Genomic DNA, 8,235 nt, shown 5'->3' on the forward strand with positions numbered 1-8,235 from the left:
AATAATGCTGACAGAAAGATGAAAGATGCATTAAAATATAAAAGCTTGAAGTCTAGTTAAATTACAAAAGCTCGAAGGCAAGAGTATCAGTTACAAAAAATAAAATTACAAAGAAGACGAACGAAGAAAGCCGCTGCAAGAGTTGGGTATGACCATGAAAACACCAACGGAAAACTTCACCACAAGATCATCTTCAGTCATATCAAGCACCTCGGTGCCGGAAGCTTAGGCCTGGGGGTCTTCATCTGAGAGCTCTTTGTCTTCGCCGGAGGAGACAAGAGGGGCTTCAACTGCTGGCCAGCCGATAGGATCCTCCAGGCTGTCGTCCAACAACTGCTTATAATCCCAGTTCAGGCCATGAGCCTTCTCCAGGATATAGTCAGTGCCGAACTGGAAGTAACGCTCCTCTGTCTGGTCCAGCTGTTTTTCTTCTTCCGAAGCTCCTTGCGGGACTTCTTCAGCTGGACGTTCCGGTGGGAGATCCTCCGGTTCGCCTTCTCGAGGGCCTTCTCCAGCTTGGCCTTGTCTCCCTTCAGCGCGGTGGCCTGACCATCCAGGACCTCGTTATGGGATTTCACCCTTTTCAGTTCCTCCTCGGCCTCCGTGGCCCTCTTCTCCAGCTCCTTCACCTCGGCCATCCGAGTTTCTATCTTTGTCCTCCGCGGCCGCAACCCAAGGAGAAGCCTGCAAAAAAGATAAGGCAAAAGTATTAAACGAAGGAAGAGAAAGGGGCCGAAGAATAAAGACGAGCGAAATTAGAAACAAAATTAAAAACATACCAGGGACAAAAAGGACAGAAGCTCAGTGTAAGCCTCGGTCGGAGAAGCCAAACCAAAGGTCGGTAGATCGGCCGAGAGCTGGAGCTCGTGGCACAAGTCCGAAGCCACCTCCTTCGTGGACTGCCTCGCCGGGTAGACAGTGTGGTCAAACGTCAGCACACCCCATCCGGGAAGATAAGACTGAACAACCCCCTCCCGGCTACGGGTCCTTTTGGAGGGGTTCCCCACCCTGACCACCACCAGCTCATCCTCCTCATCACCTCCTCTTCTACGGCCCTCTTCTCGGCCGCCTTGGCCTTCTTCCTCTCGATCAAGGCCTCTCTGGAAGACAATGAAACAAAAACAAGGGAAAAATATGTCAGATCGATAATGGAGACAGAATGAAGAAGAAAATGAAAGAACGAAAGAAAGTAGCGAAAATAATAAAAGAAAAATTACGATGGATGAAGGAGAAGTTTGTTACCCCCACCCCAAAAACTTAATAACCAGTCTCTGTCCCGAAATTCTTCAGGACCCAGCTTACTCACGCGGACATCTACCAGGGCCACGTAGTCCTCCTTCTCCCTCTCCGTTAAGCTCGGCGCAAGGAGCAGCGATGGATTCACATCCCGCCAGACGGACATTGGGGCCAACCTCCGCCCACTCACGAAGCACCAGTGAGTATGGGTATTCTTGTTACTGGAATTGGTGGCCGTTCAATCCGCTCGGCCAGCCCGACGAGTGATGGTATAAAACCGCGGGCTCTTCGGGTTCCTTCAGAAGTCGTAATGCCACTAGAATAGCCTCAGAGTAAGAGTAACTCCGGCATGAAGGCACCTGTTCTGGAAGCAGTTGATGTGGATGAACCCATTGGGGTCCATCTGCCCCATAGCAATCCCCATTTGTTTGAAAAGATGCTTCACTATCTTCAGTGTCGGCACTCGGAAGCCGCACTTGAAAGCCGCCTCTGAAATCCCGACAGCACCGTCGCCGTACCCCTCCGGCACTCCGGGAGTATTATAGATCCGCTCATTCTTATTGGGGGCGTAGAGCCAGTAGAAGTTCCGAGGAACGAAGAACTCAGAATACATCTGAATTATCCTCTCCTTCGACAGTTCCGACCGGTTGTTCGCCGCCGGATAATTCGCCGCCGATCCAAAGAGATCCGGACTCATTCTCTCTGGGCGAATAGAAGACGTTTCCGCCAAAGTGCCCGACCATGGGTCCCAAGTCTCTAGAGGGCGATTCGCTCTGTCCATGTGCCTGTATTCAAAAATAGAGAGACATTAGTCCATGTACTCGGGACAAGACAAAAGAAAAATGAAAAATGATAAAAGGCCGAGTAAATGTCCTAGAACCGAGCGAACAAAAAAAGAATCTGGAGTAGGCTCCCGAAGGATGTCCCAAAAGGCAAGTTTCCCGAAGGAAGCTCTTGCCCCCAGAAACCCTTCGCCAGCCATCTTTAAGCTCCAAACCGCCTATCTGCCCCCTGGGTCGGCTCTTGAAGGACGTTCTTAGGCCAAGAACCCCCCGAAGAGAGTTCTTGGCCAAAAATCGCCTCGCATGCCATCTTTAAATCCAATGGGAGGCCCCAAAAACTACCAAAACCCAGAAACTCCTATTTCCTACCCAGGAGTACTCCATAAAGCCAAAAGACCCGAAAAAATACAACAACAATATACACTTAAAAAGCCCAGGAAAAAGAAACCACTGGACTCACATGCAAAACCCGTAAAACTCAAAACTTACATGGAAATGCGAGGACCACTGAGAAATGAAGGGGGACTTACTAATTTGAAGATGCTCCTGGATTGAAATGGGGTGATCTGGAAAAGTCGAGTTGTTGTTGCCCGTGATTTATGAACTTGACGACGATTGTTGTTGAGGAGAGGAATGGGAAGTGTTAAAAAGGAAAAGAAATGCACAATGGGCCTTATATAGGTGCCCACAAAGATTTTAAAAAGCGACGTTTGGGGGGTTTTAAAACGGACGTCCCAGATTAAAACGGTTGAGATTCAATGGCTGAGATTAATCCATGAAATGACGTGCCAACAACTGTCACTTTAATGCACCACAAGTTCCCACAAGCTTGCCACGTGTACGAACGAAGATCGAGGTGAAACTGAAGCGGTCGCCCTAGGGTTTCTTCGCCCCAATATGGGCCTGAATTGATGTCCGTCGGCCCGACCGAAAGCCCAGCCAAAGGACAGTGATATGTTGACTATGGGACCAATAAGGCCCACTGAGTGAAGGCCCATCTAACGATCCATCCATTGGGCCGAAGGTCCACCAGACCCATAAGCCGAAGGCCCACGGAGAGACTCAGGCCGAGGCCAATCTTCTCCCTGAACGTTGGAATACAGAAGCGACATAACGCCCCCTTTTCACTCCCGCCTTAATGGTAAGTAACGGACGAGCAATCATGGCAGAATTGGGTATAAAACCCTTGAGAAGTAAGACAACACATACACAGATTCTCTCAAACACTCTGCTTTTCTTGTATTCTTTACCCACCTCCACAACCAGATTCTTATTCTCACACCGAAGATGAATCGGGGGTACAAACCCTCGCATTCTCTTCACTTTTAGGTACTAGCTGAAGCCACCTTCAAGGAAGCCGAAGTCTGTTCAAACACCCGAAGGAATCTGGGCGTAACACTATATTTTCCAAGGCGATCATCCCATCGCAATGGCTGAAACAAGAATTATAGCTCCCGATCTTCGAAAAATGAAAGATAATGAGACAAACAATATTCTCCCCACCGAAGAGAACACGAGGACAACTCTAGTCCACAAAGAGAGTCTCGATGGCAGACACACCCTCAGCCCAAAAAGGAGTTTACCAAACTCACAACATATAAGGCCATGAACTTAAAACTGAGCCTTACTATCACCCACCAAGGCCCATGAAGCCAGGTTGCCCATCGAGCTCTTGATATTGTGAATATCATGAAGTCAAAGGGCATACTACCGAACAATGTTATCATCTCAACAATTTAACTGAAAGCAAAATCAAGCGAGGCGAGTTCGTTCACTTTGTTGACACAAATTTGAACACTCAACACGATAAATTACATGATGATGATAGGTTTATCGATGTAATCTTTGGGGGAATCCCAGCAGGAGGACTCTCCAATAACTTTAAAAAAGTGTATGTTAGGGAGGTCCTAAATATTAACCCTGACATCGATAAATGATCAAGACACAACCCGTAGCCGGTCATATCATTCTCTGATGAGGACTACTCCCCACACATCATTAAAGATTATCAGGATGCTTTAGTTATTACGACAAAAGTAGGCACCAATACCATGAAGAAAATACTGGTTGACAAAGAAAGTTATGTCGACATTCTATACCTTATACTTTATTTATCTCATTCTAAAATTATTGTAGATAGTTAGCTCCCCTTTTACTTGAAATACGATCAGTAAAGATCGATTGTTGAATAAATAACTTAGACTTTGTATTATTTTCTACTGAATGGATAAATTTATTAGCTATATTTATTGTTTATAATGATTAGTGAAATTATAACAAGGAATTTTTTTATTCAATTCCGAAAATATTGGCTAAAAATATTGTTTATATATTCGACTACAGATTGACTAAAATAAAGTTATTCTTAAGAGCTTATTTATAATTTTTACTATAAATTTTATATTACATACTACCTTTGAGTTGTATCAATTGCTTAAATTTGTGAAATCTCACATAAGGCGCTCTTAAGGCTCATATTTAATTTCCTTTTTCTTTAAAAACAGTACAAAATTAGTTGCATTTTTATCTTTTATATATAACTAGCATAATAACCCGTGCGAGGCACGGGTCATTTTCTAGAATTTTTTTATGCATCATGCAATTATAATGTTAATAATTATTTTCTTATTTGTAAATGTTGTACAATATCTAACGTATATCAAATACAAGTTGATTGTTTATCAATGTGTATTATTTTCATAAAAGACAATACCAAATTATACAACGTTTCAAATATAACTCATCAAGCAAAATATATATATATATAAACAGTGTAGTCAGTGTACGTTTAAGATAAAATGATTATACTTAATATGTAGAATGTCATTAGTATGTTTACAAATAAAAGATTAAAAAGTAACATATATGTTGAATACAGAGTTGACCAAAAATTTTGAATTTTATTTAAATAAACTATATGTACTTGTCTATATTATTCAATTTAATAAGATATAAAATGCATAACTGAAGTCAGGAATACTTGCAATCATAACATACAATAATGTAAAATTTACACTACTGTTAATATAAGTTGATTTTAATAAAAAATGTTAGTTTTTGAAATTCAACGTATGTATGCATGGAAAAATATTAGTTTTTTATTTACACTATGGTTACCAAAGTAACATTAAGTTATATGTGTGTGTCGGCATGCAAATTATCGTATGTTACATTTCTTAGTAAATTACGATGGTTTTAATTATTTATATGCTAAATATCCGATTTATGTATATGTATAATCATTATTAACATCTAGTGACACAATTGATTACTTAAATAACATGCATTTATAATTATTCAAAAATTAAATTATGCAATAAATAAATTGCAATAATCTATATATTGTATTCACATTATCACTGACAAACAATGCATGTCTATTTTTCATACTGAGTATCAATCATGGTTGTAACATAAATATAAATTATATATTATAAAGACTTCTTATTGATATTCATGATTTTTTTTCAAGAAGTCGAGGAAAAAAAATGTAATTATATCGTTATTTAAACTGTTTTTAAGTTCCTTTCGTTACTACTCTAATATTTCTTCCTATAATAATTTGATAACATTGTATACTATTCTCCTAAAATTAAATATTTTTTAATTCAATAAAGTTTTATAAATATCAGTTGAACTGGTTAATTCATTCATATTATTGAACAAGTGTCAAGTTCTATGGAGACCACGGTTTTGTTGGAGACCACGAACACCACTTATATTCTGCAATTAAAATCTTGCATAAAAACATTGCAAAATATATTATTTTATGAATTATGTTCTACAAATATCATTATTTTATTCAAAATCTTGAATATCATACATTATCTGCATGTAAAACATTACAAAATGTTTTATTCTACAAAACATGTTTAGTTTGCAGAACATTTATTCAAATTGCGGAACATACACATCTTACTTATTAAACTTGAATGATCTTCAAAAATTTTAATGAATTAGTGATATTCGTAAAACATACTTCACAAAATAATATATTTCATAGTGTTTTGATTACAAAACGTAGGAAGTCTCCGTGGTCTCCAACAAAAACATGGTCTCCATAGAACTTGACTTTATTAGATTAATATATATTTTTTCTTTAAATAATATAAAATGCATTGAATCAAATATTACTATATAGTATAGATATAAATTTTATTTGAATAATTCAAAATATTTTTACAATATTATCTTGATCAATGAATATTGCTTATCTAAAATAATTTTTTTTTAAAAATCTAGTTTTTTAAGTGAAAAATGAAAAATAAATTGATTTAATGTATCACCTTAATTTTAATAAATCTCGTGATATCTCATATCAAATTTCGAATATTTTTAAAATCGGGATAAGTCCCCAAAATAATAATTCGTTACTAGTGAAGTTAGTAATTTTAATACAAGTAATCAATTGACTTGATCTTATAAACACCTCAAACACATTAATTTATACTCACATAAAATATTAAAAAAATTCACATAATTGTAAGATATTCTAGCCAAACTTGTAATTTAAATTTACTAAAGGTAGAATGTGACGATATTTTTTTAGTCGAGTCATGTAGTCAAATTTCGAGTATTTTTTAAAGAATGGGCCAAGTTGTGATTTCAAATTCAAAATAAACTAAAATGCATTGACTCATTATAATTCGAACTCATCTAAATATGTGATACTATTATAGATTACTTATATATAAGCGATTCTATTTTTAATATTTTCTTTAAAAATTATATAAGTACATTTTAATTACTTTAAATAATAATAAAATATGTTAAAATTATATGAGATATATTTTCAAACTAAAAAAAGATTAATAAATAAGATAATAATTTATTTATGTACTATGTCTAATTTTGTATCGGGAATTCAATTCTTTAAAATTAACTGTACAAATATTCAAGTAACTATCTTTTTTTTGCGGAATTCAAGTAACTATCTTTAAAGTTAAATAAAATATTTCTTTGCACACTTACATATTATGTGTATGATAAAAAGCATATGTTACTATATGGTGTAATGGTATAAGGTTGTATAGGTGAATGAAATATCTTGAGTTTGATTCTCACAAAACACAATATTATATAAATATTAAAAATAAGGGTAATTTAGTCTTTTCAATGAAACTTTTAAATCTAACTAATTATCCCTTTGTTCTCCTAGAAGAGAAGATAGAAGAATAAGAGGATAAAATTAATGAGATTTTTTATTTTCGATGATTATTTTGTCATTCCTACATTTTATTTATGTATTGAAATGACTAACTTACCCTTTTGTACTTCGTATTTATATAAAAAAATATTGTTACCATTTTACCATATTATTACATGTACATCTCTTACCATTTTACCATATTATTACATATATTTTTAATCATACACAAATAATGCGAATATCATAAATAATGATAATTTATTTAATTTTAACATAATTACTGAAATATTTATAAAGTTTGTTTTAAAAAATTGAATTTAAGATATAATTTAAGTATAGTACATAAACAGATCATTATTGTATTTATTAAACACTATTTAGTTTAAAAATTATGTCTCGTACCTTTTTAATATATGTTTTTAATAAAATATTAAATTGTACATATAAATTATTATTTTTAAAAAATATTGAAAATAAATACACTTATATTTAAATAATATATGTGTGTACTATATATTTAGATAGGTTAGGGTCATAAATAGTTAGTGTATTTCGGTTGATTTCGAATTCGAAATCAGAACTTGACCCATTTTTTAAAAAAATACGCAAAATATGATCACATGACCCCGTTGAAAATACAACTTCACTATCTAGGTTTAAATTAAATTACAGGTTCGACGAGAAAATTTTACTAATAAGAGAAATCTTTGTAATATCTAATATTAAAAAAATATTTTAGAAGTCTTTATTAGATCAAGTAAATTGATAATATGTATCAAAATTACTAGTTTCGAAATCAGAATTTTAGCCATTTTTAAAAATACTCGAAATTTGAATACATGACCCGGCCAAAAATACATCGTCACTGTCTAGGTTTAGTAAATTTAAATTACGAATTCGACCTGGACATCTTATCAATAGATATAAATTTTGTAATATCTTATATTGAATTAATATTTTTGAGATCTTTATACTATCAATTCAATTGATAATATGTATAAAAATTACTAAGTGGCTGGTTGTACATTATTTTTTTAGGGACTTGACCCAATATTTAAATATATTCAA

The sequence above is a fragment of the Apium graveolens genome, chromosome 5, assembly GCF_009905375.1.
Source record: "Apium graveolens cultivar Ventura chromosome 5, ASM990537v1, whole genome shotgun sequence".
NCBI lineage: Eukaryota > Viridiplantae > Streptophyta > Magnoliopsida > Apiales > Apiaceae > Apium > Apium graveolens.